Genomic DNA, 21,215 nt, shown 5'->3' on the forward strand with positions numbered 1-21,215 from the left:
CCTCCTTTTAAAAAAGGAAGGAAGGAAAGAAAAATTCCACACAAAGAGGGTCTCATGGGGAAGTCAAAGGGTGTCATGGCCTTATGCTCTTCAGAGTAAATCTAAAGGGTAAAAGGCTTGGTTACAGTTCACAACAGTCAGAGAAGCTGGAAAATATTCTTTTAAAAAATTCTCCTTCCATAAATGCATTTCACATTTTGGTGATCAAATTTGCACAATTTTAGATTAATATATCAGATTATATTAATTGCAATTAATTAATTGTTCATAAGCACACATCTTCATAAATGCTAAATAAAAAGCATTCAAAATGTAAATTTCATAAATTCGCCTCCTACGATAGCTCAGCTATACATGAGTATGTGTGTGTGTGTTCAGCTGCTCTGTTGCGTCTGGCTTTTTGTGACCCCATGCCCTGTAGCCTGCCAGGCTCCTCTTGTCCATGGAATTTTCCAGGCAAAATACTGGAGTGGGTTGCCACATCCTACTCCAGGGGGTCTTCCTGACTCAGGGACTGAACCTGCATCTCCTGCATTGCAGGCAGATTCTTTGGCACTACACCACCCAAGAAGCCCCTCAGCTATACGTTGTGGTGTGTATTTCATCAGCACCCCCTGGGCCTCTTGTAGATGACTGTATTCTTTTTCTTTTTTCTTTCCATTTTTATTGGACTATAGTTGCTTTACAATGCTGTGTTATTGTCTGTGGTACAGCCGAGTGAACCAGCCATACATTATCTTTAATGGATTTCTTCATGCAACCTTGGCTTCCAATCGTACGTACTCCAACATCCCATAGTGCAATCTCAAAACAAATGGGAACGACACCTGAATTTTCAAGATGAAGTTTCCAACCCTTTAGGTTCTCCCCTCTCAGCTTTCTGGGTCCCCCCTGTTTCTCCCCGACGCTGCACATGGTTTATAGGGCTTCCAGCCCAAACAGAACATGCTCCACAGGGAAGGGAGCTCATTGGTTTAGTTTGCGGGCAGCCCCATAAGGGGTGGTAACCGACACTGTAACGTATCCCATGTTGCGTTCCTTCATCTCGCAGCTGTAATTGAATACACATGAACCACCCCCTGCCCCACGGCACTGGTGACCCCGGAGTGTGCCACACACCTGGAAGTAGTGAGGTTCAATTAACGTGTCACCGCCACTAATAGCGGCTACCGGTGAGAACCACCAGCAGCCGGGCCACAAAGCCGAGAGCAGGGCGGCGTAGACCCCAGGAGCGCCACGCCCCAGCTGAGCTGCCCTGCACCAGCTCTTAAAACCTGGTTTTCCCAGGAAAACGATTTGCTTTTAATTACTCCAATTAATTTTACCTAATGGCTTTGCTCATCACTCACTCAAAGAGTTATTTTGGGGCCAACGTACCAAGTCAACAGAAAGGAAATGACAATGGCCCGAGTAAATTTCCGTGATAACACTTTTTAATAAAGAAACAGATGAGAGATTGAATATGATTTGAAAGGCGGGACTCGAGCTGAGGAAATGCAGAATTAGCATGACGAATTCCACCCCTTCTTTCTTTGGCTCCTTCCCTGAGTATTCACACAGTGCTTATGACGGTCCAGGGACCCTGCAGAGATTAGTGCAGAGGGGTCTCTGCCTCCCCAGAACCCAGGGCCTTGGGGTGAGTCAGAGTAGTTACGTGGGGCCCCAGGGCCAGGAGGCAGAGGAGAGGCAGTTGGAGCGAGTGGCCCCCTGCCTGCAGGCCTGGGGGTGCTCCAGGAGGAAGCAACACCTGAGCTCAAGGAGGAATTGGAGTTCATCAGGGAAGGGGGAAGGGAGAGAAGAGTTTTTCAGGGCACAACCTCACGTGTGTAGACACGGGAGGCCAGAGAGAAATTGAAATAACCTGGGGTGGCTTCCCAGGTGGTGCTAGTGGTAAAGAACCCACCTGCCAATGCAGGAGACATGAAGATCCCCTGGAGGAAGGCATGGCTACCCACTCCAGTTTTCTTGCCTGGAGAATCCCCATGTACAGAGGAGCCTGGCGGGCTACAGTCCACAGGGCCACAAAGAGTTGGACAAGACTCAGCAACTTATCAAGCACGCATGCACGCATGCACAGGTGACAAAGAAGGGGCCAAGCTGAGGTGGGGGGTGGGGGTCTTTGCTGGAAGAACGTGAGAGGGAGGACCCAGGCGAGAGCTGCCACCTCCTAGTCTTCTGGAAGACGAGAGTTTGGGCTTCAGTGTCAGAGTCTAGAGCCAAATAGCCTTTCTCTTTCTTAAATACACATACACACACACAGTGGGGGGAGCACTAACATTAGAACTCAAAAAGAGGGCAAGACTACAATTTTGATATATCCTTGAAAGAAAAGTATATTGCATTGTATTTGCTAAATTTCATTTAATTTACATTAATTAATTTAATTTAATTAATTGCAGCAATTTCTGAAACAGTGGAAATAGCACCAAAGCTGGACGGCAGCCCTGTTCTACAGAAGGCGCCAACTGAGTTTCCCTGACCACTCTCTGCGCCTCCTTGGCTGTGGCCACGCCCAGGCAGCTGTCACTCTGACCACGCCCAGTCCTCATTGGCTGTGACCACGCCCAGGCAGCTGTCACTCTGACCACACCCAGTCCCCCCCGAGGGCCCTGGCCACGCCCATGCTGTCTTGTTTCCCAACAAATACACAGCCCTGTCATTTTGCTGACTGGCAAGGACTGCTTGGTTCCTGGCCTTGGGCTCCCCTGTGACACAATAGGGGTGTAACCCAGATAAGTGTGCACGTTAGCGTGCTGGTTGACCTCCAAGGAGAACAGGCCTCCAGGAACCCCTGCTCGCTCTCTGACCCACTCCTGGCCCTTAAGTCACCGGAGGAGGAAGGCCTCCTCCATCTAGGAGCCAGCCTGGGTGTCCCTAGACATGGAGGTCGTGTAGGCGTGCTTATGGGTGAACCTCTGGGCTGGAGTGCAGACGTGTTTATTGCTACACCCTCCTCACATCCCTCCAAAGTGGCAGAAAAGGCAGGAGAACCAAGGAGTGTTTCCCAAGGACAAAAAGGTCAGGAGAAGAAGCATCAGAAGAGAAGAATTTGTGAGGTGAATACTGACTGGACAAATGGTACCTGACTTAGCAGGAGGGAGAAAGATGGCCTCTACCCGCTGGAGGGAGGTGGTGGGAGGGTCGTCGTAAGAGACAAAATGATCCCTTCAGAGCTGTGGAAAGGCTCAGGACTTGGGGCAGGCAGTTACTTCTGAAGGCGAGGGTGCCATGCCACGTTGGAGACCGGAGGACAGGTGCCGGAGTGGTGGGGCCCACAGGCCCGCTCCTCCAGTGGATGTTTGTGGTTCTGCACCCGAATGGCCTGCTACCCACCTTATCTTGGAATGTCTGCTCTCTGCCCACCCCTTTAGGATACTAGAAGTTTCCTCAGTGACTGGTTGAACCAGAGACTCAGAACACCAGACTCAGTGGAGGACTGGCACACTCACCCCATCTAATGGCATTGCAAAGTGTGGGGTAGCCTTGGAGGGGATGGCCTTCCTGAATTGGTAGGGTGGCATTCATAGTTTGCCCCTTTCACATCTGGTGAGCTGGGACTTCCCTGGCAATCCAGGTATTAACACTCTGAGCTTCCACTGAAGAGTGTGCAGTGTTCCATCCCTGGTCAGGAACTAAGATCCCACATGTCACGGAGTGCAGCCAAAAAAAAAAAACAAAAAAAACCCTGCTGAGCTGACTGCTCTCTCACCTGGATCCCCACATGTTAACATGCAAGGGAACTTTCTAGCCTCTGAGAGTGGAGGAGTTTTGTGTAGGGGCTTGCAGGAGAAAAGAACATGAGAAGGGTGAGAAAAGTGGAGGACCCAGCTGAAAACTACCTCTCCCTGTCTGCTGAGCTGATGTGTGTGTCAGTGGAGAATTGTGTTGAGACCCAGCCCAGGCGATGTGCCTTCAAAGCCCCATGGTGGGGCTTCCCTAGTGTTCTCGTTGTTAAGAATACACCTGCCAAGGCAGGGAACATAGGTTCAATCCCTGATCTAGGAAGACCCCACGTAGTTCAAGGCAGCTAAGCACAGGCTTCTCACTGTGGTGGCTTCTCTTGTTGCCGAGCACAGGCTCTAGGGCACTCGGGCTTCAGTAGTTGTGGTCCCCAGGCTCTAGATCACAGGCCCAATAGTTGTGGCACATGAGCTTAGATGCCCTGTGGCATGTAGGATCTTCTTGGACCTTGGATGGAACCCATGTCTCCTGCATTTGCAGGCAGACTCTTTACCACTGAGCCACCAGGGAAGCCCATGGCCAAATTTTTTTTGCACAGAATTACCGGATTGGCTAAAATTTAAAGGACTGACAGTATCGAGTGTTGCCAAAGATTGGAGTAACTAGAACTCTCACATTGCTAGTGGGAGACGTAAAATGTTACAACCATGTTGGAAAACGTGTGGCAGTATTTACTAAACTAAACCCACAGGCTCTCTGTCCCAGCGGATCCACTCTTGGACATACACCCAAGGATGCAGGTACTTGGGTGCACAACACACACACAGAACGGTTCATGGCAGCTGTATTCACAGTAGCCCAAGGTAGCAAACAACCCAAATGTCCACTAAGAGTTGAAATGAATTTGCAAATGATCTGATATATATACAACAGAATGCTGGGGAAAATTGAAGGCAAAAGGAGAAAAGGGCTGCAGGGGATGAGATGGTTAGATATCATTACTGACTCATTGGACATGAATTTGAGCAAACTCCAGAAGATAGTGAAGGACAGGGAAGCCTGGAGTGCTGCAGTCCATGGGGTCATAAAGAGTCAGACCCAACTTAGCAACCAAACAACAAAAACTAGCAAACTATTTCTAAAGGCAAAAACATCTCACAAGCATAATGTTGAACAAAAGAAGTCATACCCTAAAGAGTACACAGTGTGAGACACCATCTATGTGAAATTCAAGAACAGGCAAAGCAGATCTACAGTGAGAAGAGTAGTTACTTTTCAGGATGGTTTGAGAGTGGCGTGGGTGAGTGAGCCTGCTGGGGAGTTAGATATGCTCTATAGCTTGATCTAAGTGGTGTTTACAGAGAGATATACAAATAGAGATCATTGTCAAGTTGTTTGCTTAACATTGGTGTACTTTATGTAATTTAAACCTCAATGAAAAATGAAGGGGAGATTGCTCAGACATCTCCTGTCTGGTTTGGTTTCTTCTGGAGGCAGATCCTGAGACTGAGACTGGAGGCATGTGGTTTATTATTTCAGAGGTAAAAAAACAGTTGTGAGATAATAGAAAATACGTATATTGGTCTCTCCCCTCCATTCCTGGCCCAGAGCTCCTGAAACCCTTGTAATTTCCTGGGTGATGGGAGTGTCTTTTGTTCTAAGTGGGTGGGCTTCTGGATGAGGGCTGGTTACAGAAAGAACAAATCGTGGTTAGAAGCTGGGGATTTTTAGCCCTGCCCCCCCAGTCTCTGGAGAAGGGAGAAGGGCTATAAATGGAGTTCAAGATGGATCATACTCATATGATGAAGCCTCCATAAAAATCCCCAAATCCCAAAAGTACAGGGTTTGGAGAGCTTCCGGGTTGATGAACATATGACGTGAAAACTCTGCCCCTTCCCACTTGCCTCAAGCCTGCGTATCTCTTGGCTGTTTATCTGTATCCTTCATCATGTCCTTTAACACTGGTAAATGTAACTTAGTGTTTCCCTGAGTTCTGTGAGCCTCTCTAGCAGATTAATCAGACAGGCAGGGGGTGTCATGGGTGCCTCTGATCTGTAGCCAAATCAGACAGCAGTTGTAGGTAACCTGGGGTCCCACCACTTACAACTGGCCTCTGATGTAGCATAGGAGCAGTCTCGTGGGACTGAGCCCTTAGCCTGTGGAATCTGATATTACCTAGGCAGATAGTTCGGAGAAGGCAATGGCAACCCACTCCAGTACTCTTGCCTGGAGAATCCCATGGACAGAGGAGCCTGGAGGGCTGCAGTCCATGGGGTCGCAACGAGTCGGACACAACTGAGCATGAACAGCCCAGGGAGATAGTAGGTTGTAGGACACCCAGCTGGGGTAGCAGAGAATTGCTTGGTGGTGAGGAAACTACCTCCCTGACACTCTATGATTGGCTCTTAGAATCATTTCCTCACAGGTAGCAAGGAAAGGAGTTACAGGAATGATACAAGGTGAACTGTGGAACCAGCTCTCATGGTTGGTCATTGGGCTTAACTCAAGGAAACTTGGGGAAACTTGCAGAACACACACAGAATTATCCCATCTAAGCGGGGAGGGAGCTGGGGTATTTATACACCTATTCCATGGAGTCAGAACTTAAGGGCAACCAGGCACAGGTGCAATGTCCTGGCACTTCTGGCCTGAAGGCTGGTGGGGCGGGTGAGCCCTCAGGCGGAAGGAAGTCAGACAGAGCACATGGAGGGACAAAGACGAGGCCCTGACAACACCTCACACTCTCATATGATACAAGTCACGCTGATAGTGCCCGAAGAGAATTTATGTGTGTGTGAGTGTGTGTGCTCAGCTGTGTTTGACTCTTTGTGACCCCCTGGACTGCAGTCTCCAAGTCTTCTCCATCCATGGAATTTTCCAGGCAAAACTACTGGAGTGGGTTGCCATTTCCCCCTCCAGAGGATGTTCCCAACCCAGGGATCGAACCTGCGTCTCCTGCATTGACAAGCGGATTCTTTACTACTGTGCCACCTGGGAAGAGAATTTACCATGACAAAAAATAAACTCTGAATTCCCAGAGGATCTTGAAATAAATGTGTACTTAAGTCCATCACATCTGCAACACTGGAAAGGCAGACATACTAATGTGCTTGTGAGAAACATCATTCGTGAAATCTCAGGGCCTCCTGGAGGGTCTCAGGCCCCCAGTAGTCAATGTATCGGCTACTGGTGCTCTATTATGAAGTGAGCCAGCTGCCCCCTCCAAGCCAGAGCTGCTAGGGCCAGGGAGCTGGGGAGGGAGGCATCTTGATGGCTTGATCACTAGATGATAAAGTCACATTTTGGTATTATCAAAGTCTGAATTAAATGGGTACCCCAAATGATTATTGGGGCTTCCATGGTGACTTAGATGGTAAAGAATCTGCCTGCAATGCAGGAACAGGTTCAATCCCTGGGTTGGGAAGATCCCCTGGATAAGTAAATGGCTACCCACTCTAGTGTTCTTGTCTGGAGAATCCCATGGACAGAGGAGCCTGATGGGCTACAGTCCATGGGGTTGCAAAGGGTTGGACACCACTGAGGTAGTCGCCATTTAAAACACAGTCGTGGATTTTCCTGGTGGTTCAGTTGTTAAAAATCCTCCTGCCAAGGCAGAGGACATGGGTTTGATTTCTGGTCCAGGAGGATCTCACATGCTGTAGAGCATCTAAGCATCTAAGCACCGAAACTACTGAGATCGTGTGCCCTAGAGCCTGGGCTCTGCAACAAGAGAAGCCCCCACAATGAGAAGCCGGCACAGTTCAACTAGCGAGTAGCCCCTGCTCGCCATAACTAGAGAAAGCCCATTCACTGCAGTGAAGATCCAGTGCAGTCAAAAATAAATAAATAAATAAAAAAAATACAGTCACTTTGAAGAATCTCTTCAGATAAGTCAGGGTTGGTTCTCAGGACAGTTCCACACTTAAGTCTTAGATGATCCTGGGGGCTTCTGCTCCCTGTCTTCCCACTCTGGTTGCTCCTTTCCTGGTGTTAGTGATGCCCTAGCAATGATTCCACTCCTGTTCCATCCAGTCTGGTTCCCAATCCCGTGACCTATATCTACACAGCCCCCTCCCCTCAGGGACCCGGTGCCTAGCACTGAACAACAACCCCCCTCCAACAGACACATAAATATTCACCCGTCACCCATTCCCCATTGGGCTGCAAGAGGGGACGTTTAGGGCTCCATCCAGGGCTCGGTGCCTGGCCACCTTCTCTCTTCCCATCCCCACATGCTACAGGCTTCGGTGTTTTGTCTACACAAAGAAGCCATTCTCCCCTGTCTGGGTTGTGGACCAAATGCGAGACCCCAGGAGGGGCCCACTGCTTGACTGTACATGTGAGTTCCATGCACGCATGACCTCGATCCATTCCTCTTCCAGCAAAATTCGATTTGACAACAGCCCAAGGTCTCTTCTCGCTAATGAGTCTTTTCTTCCGCTGGTCACGTCCAAAGAGAGCAGCATCCCCCGGTGCCTGTTTTGTCTGTTAAAGAATCTTTTTCTCCTTCCCAACTCTCTATTCGTGCACTGTAAACCCAAAGGGAATTTCTCTTTATGATGTCTAATCAAATGCAGAAATAGGAGAGAAATCTTGAACCCGCCGGAGAGCAGGGTTGGATACGCAATGAAACAGGATGGGAGAGACCATCTATGCAGACAAAGGGACAAGGGGAAAATAGAAAAGGAAGAGCACTCAGGGTGACAGCCGAGGAGCTGAAGCGAGAATGACATGAGTGGGACACTGATGGTAATCATCTAAGCAGCATCCCTGGCACCTGAGTTGTAGCAGCGGGACCTGGGTAGAGTGCATATAAGCCTTTCAGTTCAGTCCCTCAGTCATGTCTGACTCTGCGACCCCATGGACTGCAACACGCCAGGCCTCCCTGTCCATTGTCAACTCCCCGAGTTTACTCAAGCTCACGTCCATTGAGTCGGTGATGCCATCCAACCATCTCATCCTCTGTCGTCCCCTCTCCTCCTGCCCTCAATCTTTCCCAGTATCAGGGTCTTTTCCAATGAGTCAGTTCTTCGCATCAGGTGGCCAAAGTATTGGAGTTTCAGCTTCAACATCAGTCCTTCCAATGAATATTCAGGATATTTACCCCCCCCACCACCATTTCTGGAAGTCCATAAAGCAAGAGGACTCTGACACTGGCCACCAGCCCAGAACCTCCATGAGGCCTGACTCAGTTTGTGTGGCCCCCTGATCTGCCCAGTCCTGCCAGCCTCTGGACCACAGTCCCAGCTGGAACGACCCTGTCTGGGGTCTCGTACCACTCTGACCATCATCAAGTCCTCTTAGCAGCGCCGCCCCCTCTCCGTCCACCAGGGGTGAGACCCTAGCATAGCCTCCATTGTGCCTCCCCAGGGAGGAGCTTCAGCAGCTGTGGCACCCAGGTCTGGCCTGACCCATCCCACGAAGCTGCTAGCGATTGCTGAGAACTGCAGTCTAGAAGCGTGCAGAGGCAGTGGAAGGAACCAGAAGATAAATTGCTTGCCCTTCCTGGCCCCTCCCACTGCCCCACCCCCAACTACCCTGTTTGTTCCAAGTTGGTTCGCTGTTGTTTAGTCGCTAAGTCGTGTCCAACCCTTTGCGACCCCATGGACCGTAGCCCGCCAGGCTCCTCTGTCCATGGGGATTCTCCAGGCAAGAGAACTGGAGTGGGTTGCCATTCCCTTTCCAGGGGATCTTCCCCAGCCAGGGATCAAACCCGGGTCTCCTGCATTGGCAGGCGGATTCTTTACCATCTGAGCCACCAGGGAAGCCCTTGTTCCAAGGAGCAGTGGTTAAACAAAACCTCAAGCTGTTGTGTTTTCTCCTCTCCCTTTTGGTCTCACTCCCATTCGCCCTCACTCTGGCTTCCCTGGGATTGTACTATCATCCCCACCCCCTGGAAAAGTATTTGCACACAAGTTTTGCTGCAGGCTGTTTTCTGGGGCACCTGGACAAGCCTTGCCCCAGCAAACCGGCACCCCTCAGCACCACCGTGAGGAGCTGTACCCTGGGATATAAACTACGCCTACCCAGTTTGACCTGGGTTTGATCCCTGGCTGGGGAAGAGCCCCATAGGAGGAAATGGAAACCCACTCCAGTTCTCCTGCCTGGAGAATCCCCATGGACAGAAGAGCCTGGCGGGCTACAGTCCACGGGGTTGCAAAGAGTGGGACACGACTTAGCAACTAAACAACAATGAAAACAACTTGAAACAAACTGGGTAGGTGTTTGTTTATATCCCGATCTCATCCGTTTCCTGGAACTGGGTGTTTGAGGCATAGTCATCTATATCCATTTCCTAGGATGTGACAAATTATAACAAAGGACCACACACTGAATGGCTTCAAACAACCAAAATTTATTCGCTCATAGTTCTGGAGGACAGAGGTCAGAGGTCAAGGCCCTGGCAGGGCTGTGCTCCCTCCCAGGATCCCGGGGGAGAAGCTCTCCTCTCCTCTTCGAGCCTCTGGGGTGGACAGGCCCTCCTCGGCCTCCTTGGCTTGTGGACGCATCCCTCCATCTCTGCCCCCATCTTCCCATCGTTGCTCCCTCTGTGCATCTGTCTGCCCCCTCTGCCTCTGTCCCTTAAGGACCCTCATGATGGCATTTAGGGCCCACCTGGATAATCACTGCAGATGGCAACTGCAGCCATGAAATTAAAAGATGCTTACTCCTTGGAAGGAAAGTTATGACCTAGACAGCATATTAAAAAGCAGAGATTACCTTGCCAACAAAGGTCCGTCTAGCCAAGGCTATGGTTTTTCTAGTAGTCATGTATGGATGTGAAAGTTGGACTGTAAAGAAAGCTGAGCACCGAAGAATTGATGCTTTTGAACTGTGGTGTTGGAGAAGACTCTTGAGAGTCCTTTGGACTGCAGGGAGATGCCACCAGTCCATCCTAAAGGAGATCAGTCCTGGGTGTTCATTGGTAGGACTGATGTTGAAGTTGAAACTCCAATACTTTAGCCACCTGATGCGAAGAGCTGACTCATTTGAAAAGACCCCGATGCTGGGAATGATTGAAGGCAGGAGGAGAAGGGGACGACAGAGGATGAGATGGTTGGATGACATCACCAACTTGATGGACACAAGTTTGGGTAAACTCTGGGAGTTGGTGATGGACAGGGAGGCCTGGTGTGCTGCAGTCCATGGGGTCGCAAAGAGTCAGACACAACTGAGCAACTGAACTGAACTGAACTGGATGATCCAGGATGACGGTCTCCTCTCAAGATGCTCAACTTACACCTTCAAAATCCTTTTACCAAACATGGTGTCACTCACAGGTTCAAGGGACTAAAATGTCAACATATCTTGAGGTGGATGGCATTTTCCAATTGCCCAAAGAATTGAAGCTTTTGAACTGTGGTGCTGGAGAAGACTCTTGAGAGTCCCTTGGACTGCAAGGAGATCCAACCAGTCCATCTTAAAGGGAATCAGTGTCCTCCCGCTTCTGGTTGGAATACACAATAAAAAGAAATTTTAAAAATCCAGTGAAATGCTAACCTTATCACCAAACAGTTCTAGGGAAAAGAAGCATGAGCAGGAAAGAAGTGTGAATGTTTCCATTTCTGGGGCCATCTAGGGCACAGGAGAGACCCCACTTTCAATCTTCATGTCAACATGTGTTATTTCTTTCTCGAGAGAAACAAAACGGAATAATCCAGCATCGCCGGGTAGAGGAGCTCACAAACGCAAGAGCCAGGGCTGTATGCCCGCACCTGGCCCTTGGCGATGGGGTCCGCCCACACACCACCCCCCTTGCCTCCCACCAGCTCATTTCGGCTCCTCTGGGCCTGAAAGACCCCAGCCCTGCCATAGCTGGAGTGGAACTGTCAGTCCCCTCATTTAAAACCCATCTGTAAGAGGCTCATAAATCACACCCTCGGAAAACTCACTCCTCATTATAACTCAGCAGAGAACAGCTCTGTTCAGAGATTTAAATAAATATGAGCACATAGTTAAGTTGGTTGTTTTTTCAGTGGGGGGTTCTATGTAAGGGGATTTTTGCGTCATATTCTTTCAGCTGTTCATGTTAATAGAGCCAGGAATAATGACAGGCCTGTCTCCACATGCAGCCATCCCTACTGTTGATTAAGCAAGTGGCCACTGAATACTTAATGTGATTTCAGGGGAGCCAAAGAGGTCCCCCAATAACTCTCTCCCTTCTGACCCTGCAAAACAACTCTCTCAATGTCCCAATTTCTACAATTAGAGCTTCCTCCCTTTGGGCTTCCCTTGTGGCTCAACTGATAAAGAATCTGCCTGTGATGCGGGAGACCTGGGTTCGATCCCTGGGTTGGGAAGATCCCCTGGAGAAGGGAAAGGCTACCCACTCCCGTATTCCGGCCTGGAGAATTCCATGGACTATATAGTCCATGGGGTCGCAAAGAATCAGACACAACTGAGCGACTTTCACTTTCACTTTTCTTTGGCCTGCCCCTGGTCAAAACTGATACCACGGGACTTCCCTGGCGGTCCAGTGGTTAAGATTCTGCCCTTCCAACATAGGGGCTGCAGGTTTGATCCCTGGTTGTGAAGCTAAGACCCCACATGCCACGTGGCCTGAACAAATTAAAAAAACAAAAAGCCACACTGGTGTCACTAACAAGGGGCCATACGATTTTTTTATTTGGCTATACTAGGTCTTAGTTGCAGCATGTGGGATCTAGTTCCCTGACCAGGGATTGAACCTAGGCTCCCTGCACTGGGAGCTCAGAGTCTTAGCCACTGGACCACCAGGGGAGTCCCCCGGTGGGGACTACTAAGCAGGGCTCATGTACACATTTATCCTAGCATTTTCTCAGAGCAAGGGCTACGGGGGCTGTGCGGGACAATCCACGGTGGGCAGGGAGCCACGATGGAGGGGAAGGCGAAGAATCAAATGCAAGGCTGAATCCCACAGGAGGTCCCTGTGATTCTAATTTCACACTTGAATGTATGAAGTGCCTACCTCGTGTCCAGGGAGCTGTTCCATCCTCAGGACCGCCTGTAGGGTAGGGAACAAGGCTCTTCCATTTATGAGCAGCGTTGGGTGTAAGTCCATGTTTTCCCACCTAAAGTGACACCCAACAAGTTACCAAGATGTATATTCCTTGTTGAGGTAAGTTCCAAAAAAGAACAGTCTCCACACTCTGAGCAAGTAGGTGCTTTGGGGCTGACCTGCTTCACAAGATCTATTCACAGAATAGACAGATGGACACCCAAAGGAACGCTGAATCTAAGAATGGGCCGGGAAGAAGAGAGGGAACTGGGGGTCTCCAGTTTTCTGACCAGAAGCTGAGCGGGAATCACCAAGAATGAGGACAGGAAAGGGCAGGAGCTGGCTGGAAGGCCAGGAGAGAGACAGGGCTGGTGTAACCAGGAATCTGAGTGGTGGAAACTGGCCTAAACAACAGCAACAGGGAGTGGGCGGGGCTGTGCTAAGGGTGTGTGTGTGTGTGTGTGTGTGTGTGTGTGTGTACTCGGTCAGGTCCCGCTCTTTGCGACCCCATGAACGGTAACCCGCCAGGCTCCTCTGTCCATGGGATCTTCCAGGCAAGAATAATGAAGGAGGTTGCCATCTCCTTCTCCAGGGGATCTTCCCAATCCAAGGATCAAACCAGCATCTCCTGCATTGGCAGGCAGATTCTTTACCACTGAACCACCTGGGAAGCCCCAGAGAGGGACCCAAATCTGGGATTCTTACCCCCAAAAAACTCTGAATAATTCCAAGGTGAACTGTATGGACAAGAGGGAGCTTCCCCATCTGTTTGGTAAAAGCAGGCGTAGATCCTCTTTGGCGGGAAGGCTTCTCAGGTTAGTTTGCAGGAATCCTACAAATTAAAATTCAGTACAACGGAAGCGGGGCCCCCAGTCCGTGAGGAAGTTGAAGCTCTGCTCCGAGTCCGACGTGGCCAACTGCAGGGAGCTGAGCGAGCCGGCGACCGAGCCATCGCCCTCGAACATGTGAAATCCTGCCTTTTTTTTACACTGGCGTCTCTATAGGATTCTACTCTAAATATACTGTTGACCCTTGAGCAACATGGATTTGGACTACTGGAGTCCACTTCATTGTGGATTCTTTTTTGCCCGCTGGTGGACAGTGACAGCTTGACAACACTGCACAATAAGACCCCGGTTTATCCAAGGGAGGGAAACGGAGTACAGTCATATGCCCGTTACGATTATGGACTAACTTAAGGAAATCACAGTAATGGTTTTTAAAACCTGAATGTGGAATGTGAGTTGCAATTAATAACGTTAATACATGATGTTTCCCTGTGTAGCTTGGGTGACAAAATGCACGCATGGGAAACAGTTAAAAGCTAAAAATAAATAAATAAATAAAATTCAGCACAAACAAAATCAACAAGTATTTGTGAAGGCAAGTCACTATGAACAAAAACTAACAGAAACAAGAAACAACAGCTGTAGGTCCCCAAGAACTATAGATCTTTCTATTGTAGCAGCAGCATGTAGAATTGTGAAAAATAAAACATCTAAAGAAAGGATACACTTATAATTTATGAGTAAACAACAAGAAAACATAAGATATCAGTTGGCAGAATCGGAGAAAAACACACAGAACTTTTCAAATTAATAACATAACTTGGATAAAAACCTAAACTCAGTGGGTGTGCTAAACAGTAGATCACACTGTTCAAGAGAGAGTTCGTGAATTGGAAAATATATCTGAATAACCTTTCTAGAATACAGCAGAGAGAGGGGGATAAAGATATGAAAAAGTATAAAAGAGAGAGAAAAAGAGCAAGATCTAGCACAGAGCTTGGCACACTACGGCCTGTGTGTCAAATCCAGCTGGCCACCTGCTTTTAATAAATTAAGTTTTAATGGCACCACACAAATTTGATTGTGTGTTGCCTATGGCTTTTTTCACAATACAATAGAGCTATGTATTGGAGACAAAGATCATATGGCCTCCAAAGCCTAAAATATTTACTCAATGGCCTTTTACAGAAAAAAAAAAATGCCCCTGGACTAGTACATATGTGACTGGGAACCCAGGAGGAAAACATAAAGAAGGAAGAGAGGTAATATTTTTAAATATAATGACTACAGTTTCCAGAACTGTTTAAAACATGTAGCCACATCGCCAGAAAGTACAATATATTCCAAGTAGGATAATTAAAAGGACTCATGTTTGCAGGATGGATTGAACTGTGTCCCTCAAAGATTCATCCAAGTCCTCAACCTCAATACCTGTGAACATGACCTTATTTGGAAACGGGGTCTCTGCAAATGCAGCCAAGTTAAGGATCTTGAATGATATCATCCTGAATCTGAGATGGGTGCTAAGTTCAATTGCTATTTCCTTACAAGGAAAAAGGAGAAAGAGAGAGAAGGAAAGGGTGCCAGGTGGCTCAGTGGTAAAGAGTCAGTCTGAAATACAGGAGATGCAGGAGATGCGAGTTTGATCCCTGGGTAGAGGAAATGGCAACCCACTCCAGTATTCATGCCTGGAAAATTCCATGGACAGAGGAGCCTGATGGGCTACAATCTGTGGAATCACGAGTCAGACCCAACTGAGCACATGCACACATACACACACACACACACACACACACACACACACACACACAAGCAGTGATACAGATGCCAGGAAGGCCGTGTGAAGACAGAGGCAGAGACTAGAATGATGAAGCCACAAGCCAAGGGATGCCTGGAGCCATCTGAAGCTGGACAGAGCAAGGAAAGAGCCAAAGGCTCTCTAGAGCCTTTGGAAGGAATGCAGCTCTGCCCACACCTTGATTTTGGATTCTGTCCTTCAGAACTATGAGAAAATAAATTTTTGTTGTTTCAAGCCACCAAGTTTCTGGTCTCTTGTTATCACAGTCCCTGGCAACTAACACAGATTTTGTTTAGTATGGAAGAATAAAGATGACTCCAAGTTGTTTGGCATTCTCCATACCAAGAGATGATATTTATCTCCCCTCTTCTTGAATCTGTGCGTTGGCTTGTGACTGTCTTAACCAATAGAATATGGAAGGAGACTTCAGAAACCCTGGCAGATTTTGCTTTTATGCTTCTGGGAGCCTTGACCGCCTCATAGAAGTGCAGCCACCTGCTGAAGAGAGCCCATGGAGAAGCCAGAGGAGAGAGAGGGGGGCCCTGGGCCTTAATGGAGAAAGAAAGGCCCCGCTCTCCACCATTCCAGCCAGCCCAGCTGTCTAGACGTCCCAGCCACCCAACACTTTGGAGCTGGCTTCTTGCTTTGCCTCATTCCTGTCCCCTTCCACAAGCCTAGTTCTCAAAATGAGAACCTCTCATGCCTTCTCAATCCCAAGGAACTTCCCCAGAGAAAGTCCTGCCCAGGAGGTCGTATCACAGGTGAGTGAGCCATCTCCGTTGTCCCAGCCCAGTCGAGCCCCAAGAGGAGTGCAGTCCTAGACAGCAGAAGAACCACCCAGCTGATCCCAGTCACTTCACAGAATAACAAGCAGATGAGGCATTGACAAATTTTAAAAAGAGATGTCCCTACAGATACAGGAACTGCAGGCAAAACAAAGCAGAGATGAATGGCTGGTTCTTCATTTCTGTTCTCAGTAAATGAACTTATAATAATAAACTCTTAGACATGTATGAGTAGGAAATTTACAGGCAAAGTTAACTCTTAGGTCTTAGTATCATACGATTCTAGTCTTGTTAACCATATACAAGGAGTGTATTATTATTATTATCATCATTCACCTCTTTGGTACCTATGTAGATAAAACTACTAATCAAATAAAACTAAACCAACCCAGACAGTATATTAAAAAGCAGAGACATTACTTTGCTTACAAAGGTCATCTAGTCAAAGCTATGGTTTTTCTACTACTAGTCATGTATGGATGTGAGAGTTGGACTATAAAGAAAGCTGAGCACCAAAGAATTGATACTTTTGAACTGTGGTGTTGGAGAAGACTCTTGAGAGTCCCTTGGACTGCAAGGAGATCCAACCAGTCAATCCTATGGGAAATCAGTCCTGGGTTTTCATTGGAAGGACTGACGCTAAAGCTGAAACTCCAATACTTTGGCCACCTGATGCAAAGAACTGACTCATTGGAAAAGACCCTGATGCTGGGAAAGATTGAAGACGGGAGGAGAAGGGGATGACAGAGGATGAGATGGTTGGATGGCATCACTGACTCAATGGACATGAGTTTGAGTAAATTCCGGGAGTTGGTGATGTACAGGGAGGCCTGGCGTGTTGCAGTCCATGGGGTCGCAAAGAGTCGGACACGACTGAGCAACTGAACTAAATGAAACATCAAATGAATAAACACTAAGTTTAAAAACTTAGTAAAACAAACTCACATGGTTAAATATGTGCCTCAGGACCAGAAACCTGACCACCAGGTGGAACTGTAGAAGTGAAATGGCATCTCACTTTGGGTAATCATACACACCTCATCTCATAGTCAGAAAGGAAAAAACACATTGTACCTGAGAGAAACAAACAAAACAGGGTCAGGGAAATAAAAGAAATCTTGAGCCTTTCTTGTAAGTTACTTCTGCTGTTGCTGCTGCTAAGTCGCTTCAGTCATGTCCGACTCTGTGTGACCCCATAGATGGCAGCCCACCAGGCTCCCCCGTGTAAGTTACTAGCTACCTAGCAAAAACAACTTTCTCCCAGACTTCTGCAATGCTGCTGCTTGGAGATCTGTCAGGACCTTTGTGGATATGACAATCATGTGATAAATTTGCTATTTTTCTGCCATGCACAGACCAACTGTAATCTCAGTAACCTTGGTAATTTTGAGAATTTTTTTACCTTTAGATACATGTATATTTTTTTGATGATCTAATCCTTTTAGCCCGTGGAGATTCTTAGCAGATCTTTTTCAAGTACACTTCTTTTCTAAATACTTTTGTCTCCAAATCTTCCATTTGTGGAGTCCCCAAACTCAGGCAAAGCAGGCAGAGCAGAAGGTGGGAGCAGAAACCTGGATGGAAAATAGAAGAATTAAGTGAACATCTATATGTTGAACAGCTGTCTCTCCCACTTAAGTTCCCAGAAAACTGGAATGAGGTGCATTTTCCCCAGACAAGAAATGGGAGGATTCGACAAAAAAGAAACTAAATGGCCCCAGTTAAAACAATTATGGGCCTTCCCTGGTAGCTCAGCTGGTAAAGAATCCACCTGCAATGCAGGAGACCCCAGTTTGATTCCTGAGTTGGGAAGATCCCTGGGAGAAGGGTTAGGCTACCCACTCCAGTATTCTTGGGCTTCCCTGGTAGCTCAGCTGGTAAAGAATCTGCCCACAATATGGCGGACCTGGGTTCGATCCCTGGGTTGGAAAGATCCCCCGGGGGAGGGAATGGCAACCCACTCCAGTTCTTGCCTGGAGAATCCCATGGACAGAGGAGCTTGGTGGGCTACAGCCTATGGAGCCGCAAAGAGTCAAACACAACTGAGCGACTAATGCATACACACACGAAACGATTATAGATACTCATAGCCGGGGCCCCCAGAGAAAAAGCCGAATAGCTTCTCAACCGCCCCACATGGAAGCCCAGCTGCCCACATGTGCTTCCAAACAGCTTAGAACTTTCAATCAGACCCATTCTCTGATCTGGCCAAGATCTTTTCCTTTTCTTTGTTTGTTTGCTTTGCTTTCTGTTTTTGTTCTATGCTCCATTTTTGTCTTATCATTGACACTGTCCTCTAACATCAGGTTACAGGTTTTTTTTTTTTCTAGCATTCTAACATGACGTGGCCTCTAACATGATAGGTAGAAAAAAAATCAACAGGGGAAAAAAGAAATATATGTGAGCAGCAGAATCAGAGCAGTAAGCGGTGTACTCCCAAATTCCAAGAACTTCAGTGAGTAATCTTACCTGGACACGTAAGTAGTTAGTTTATCTTGAGATGAAATTATCCTGATTCAGTGTTAGTCGCTCAGTTGTGTCCGACTCTTTGTGACCCCATGGACCATAGACCACCAGGCTCATCTGTCCATGGGATTCCCCAGGCAAGAACACTGGAGCAGGTTGCCATTCCCTTCTCCAGGGCATCTTCCTGACCCAGGGATAGAACCCGGGTCTCCGGCACTGCAGGCAGATTCTTTACTTCCTGAGCCACTAGGGAAGCCCACTGTGATTCAGAGTGGGCCCTAAATTCCATGACTGGCCTCCTTATAGGAAGAGAGGAGGACACAGAGACACACAGGAAGAGACCCTGTGAGAATGGAGCCAGCGATCAGTGTGTTGCAGCTACAAATCCAGGAATGCCTGGGGCCACCAGAAGATGGAAGAGGCATGGAAGGATTCTTCCTGAGAGCTTTCAGAGGGAGCATGGCCCTCATGACATCTTGATACCTGATCTCCAGAACTGCAGGGGAATAAATTTCTATTGTTTTTAAGCCACCAAGTTTGTGGTAATTTGTTACAACAATGCCAGGAAACTAACGCAAGCCATACTGCTAGAGATGCAAAAAATTAGAATCCCAGGCCTGCCGGAGAGGAGGGGCCTTGAGGCTTTCTGAGGCTCGGGACTGATAAAAGCTTTCAACTGAGACCTCAGGGCTATACCCTGAGAGAAAGGGAAATCAGATTTAGTCTGAACACTGGACCAGATCGCAAGCATGAACAATGCAAAAACGTGCATACGAAACATGTGGAGCTCACTGTAAGATCTAACAGAGGTATAACTGGAGTGGGGGCAAGATGATGGAGGGGATAAAGAGGGGTGATATCTGAAGATAGACTGAGAATTTTCTAAAATGACAAGAGACATCAAACCACAGAGTCAAGCATGATAAATAACTACAACAACAACAAAAAAGCATTTCTAGGCAAATCAGTAAAACTAATGAAAACCAAAGACAATGCCTTCTATTAGCCATTGATGATGAGGTGACCTTTGATGAAATCCATAATTTCATCAGAGGTTTACAACATGACATATCCTAATTCTGTCCTGCCTTCTTTTATAGACAGTATAGTCAAATACTTTTACACAGAGATTTCCCCGTTAACCTGTTTGCTTACCTCAGATTTATTTATACTGTTGTATTTTAGCACCTCATCCACATTGTTTATTATCATTCTTGTCCTTCATGATTGGGTCCACAGTTGGGCAGTTTGATTTCTTTCGGTATCTGGTTGAATCTAAAGACCCACACTTTCACAGCATCTAATGATTCCTTTCTATTTCTATTACATTGCATTCATGAAGTCTGTGATCCTCTTTCACCATTTTCTACTGACTTTCCAAAATTAATTAGGGAAGGATGCAATAAAATATTCAAAGACTTTGACAAAGCCCACTGAACAAGCAAAGAACACAGTCCGCTGAAGCTGTTCTGTGGACCAGCAGGGACCACCACCAGACAAAAGCTCAGAAAGCTCCTCCAACAGCTGATGCACCTGAGGCCCGGTGTGATGGGTTACATACAGTGTGGGAGTAGAGGATGCACAAAGTCAAATGCATGAATCTGTGCTCAGCTAGAGTCCTATCCCCAGCAACCCCAGGGAAGCTGCAATTGGCAGCTGAGATATTATTTCTCCAGAAGCACAAGCTTCTCTCCTCAATATGCAAGTCCTCATTTCCTACCAGGACTCAAGTAGTAGAATGGGGTAGACACGGAAACCCCTGTGGATATTCACTTCCTCACTTCAAGTAATTGACATTCAACCTATGTATCTTTCAACTCAGAGTATGTAGGGACATGCGAGCATTTTATTTTATGGTTATATCTATAGCCTTTTAGCATTTGACGCTGTGAGTTGAACTCATGTTTAATGCATAAACTCAGGGAAAACAGGATTGATAGGATAGATTGCTAATAGATTTAAGGAATCATTTATAGTTATCAAGCTAGACTCAAAAGAGTGGAAACTCTCTCCAAATAAATGAATAAGTGGCAAGTCCTTTACAAACTGAATAACTCAGCAAGTACTCGACAGGAAAGGAAAAGCTCTCCAAGTGAGTAATCTTGGCTTTCGCTCATGCTCCTCCTGACCCATTAAATTATACAAGGGCATCAGTCATTGAAAGCTAAAATTAACACCTACGGGTCCTGCCAGAGAGCTCTGATATCTCCAGTGGGAACTTTCCGTGCACTTGTGACAGACCAACAGCCATTGGTGTTGCCATGGGGAAAAAATAAGAATTGAGTTTCCTGCCTTGGTTTTTCCAGCAACTGCCAACTGGGCAGTCTGCTTGGCCTTTGGCAATAACTCTGCTCTGGTAACACCAACTCAACAAATATTTACTGGCCATCTACTACACGACCAGTACAATGCTGGGAGCTAGGGGTAAAGAGGGGCACAGGACGGACAGAGCATGCACCCCAGGTCCAGGAGACCTGAGCCCCTAGACCAGCCCCAGTACTCATTCACCACGTGGTTCAGGCAGATCCTAGGCATTGGAAGAGTTCCCAGTGAAAGTCACACTCCACACTGAGTGAGTAAGAGCTGGATTAAACCCCAGCTCTGTCCCTTACCAGCTGTGTGGCCCGTCTCTGTGGTCATTTAGAAACAGCCAGAAAGGCAGAAGTAGTTGGGATGGCTGAGTTAAAACGGTAATCTGATTATAATTTCTGCATGGTTAT

General features: G+C 47.5%; 2 long non-coding RNA genes across 2 annotated transcripts; both read left to right on the forward strand.

Moving 5' to 3' along the window:
* Nucleotides 1–628: 628 nt before the first annotated feature.
* LOC129644318 (uncharacterized) lies at nucleotides 629–18,924 on the forward strand. The gene is made up of 3 exons (XR_008710803.1): nucleotides 629–2,077; nucleotides 2,400–3,056; nucleotides 18,802–18,924. It is a non-coding gene; the product is annotated as an uncharacterized LOC129644318 (long non-coding RNA).
* Nucleotides 13,516–13,932, forward strand: LOC129644317 (uncharacterized). Its single transcript, XR_008710802.1, has 2 exons — nucleotides 13,516–13,623; nucleotides 13,663–13,932. It is a non-coding gene; the product is annotated as an uncharacterized LOC129644317 (long non-coding RNA).
* Nucleotides 18,925–21,215: the final 2,291 nt, after the last annotated feature.

The sequence above is a fragment of the Bubalus kerabau genome, chromosome 2 (assembly GCF_029407905.1).
Source record: "Bubalus kerabau isolate K-KA32 ecotype Philippines breed swamp buffalo chromosome 2, PCC_UOA_SB_1v2, whole genome shotgun sequence".
Taxonomy (NCBI): domain Eukaryota; kingdom Metazoa; phylum Chordata; class Mammalia; order Artiodactyla; family Bovidae; genus Bubalus; species Bubalus kerabau.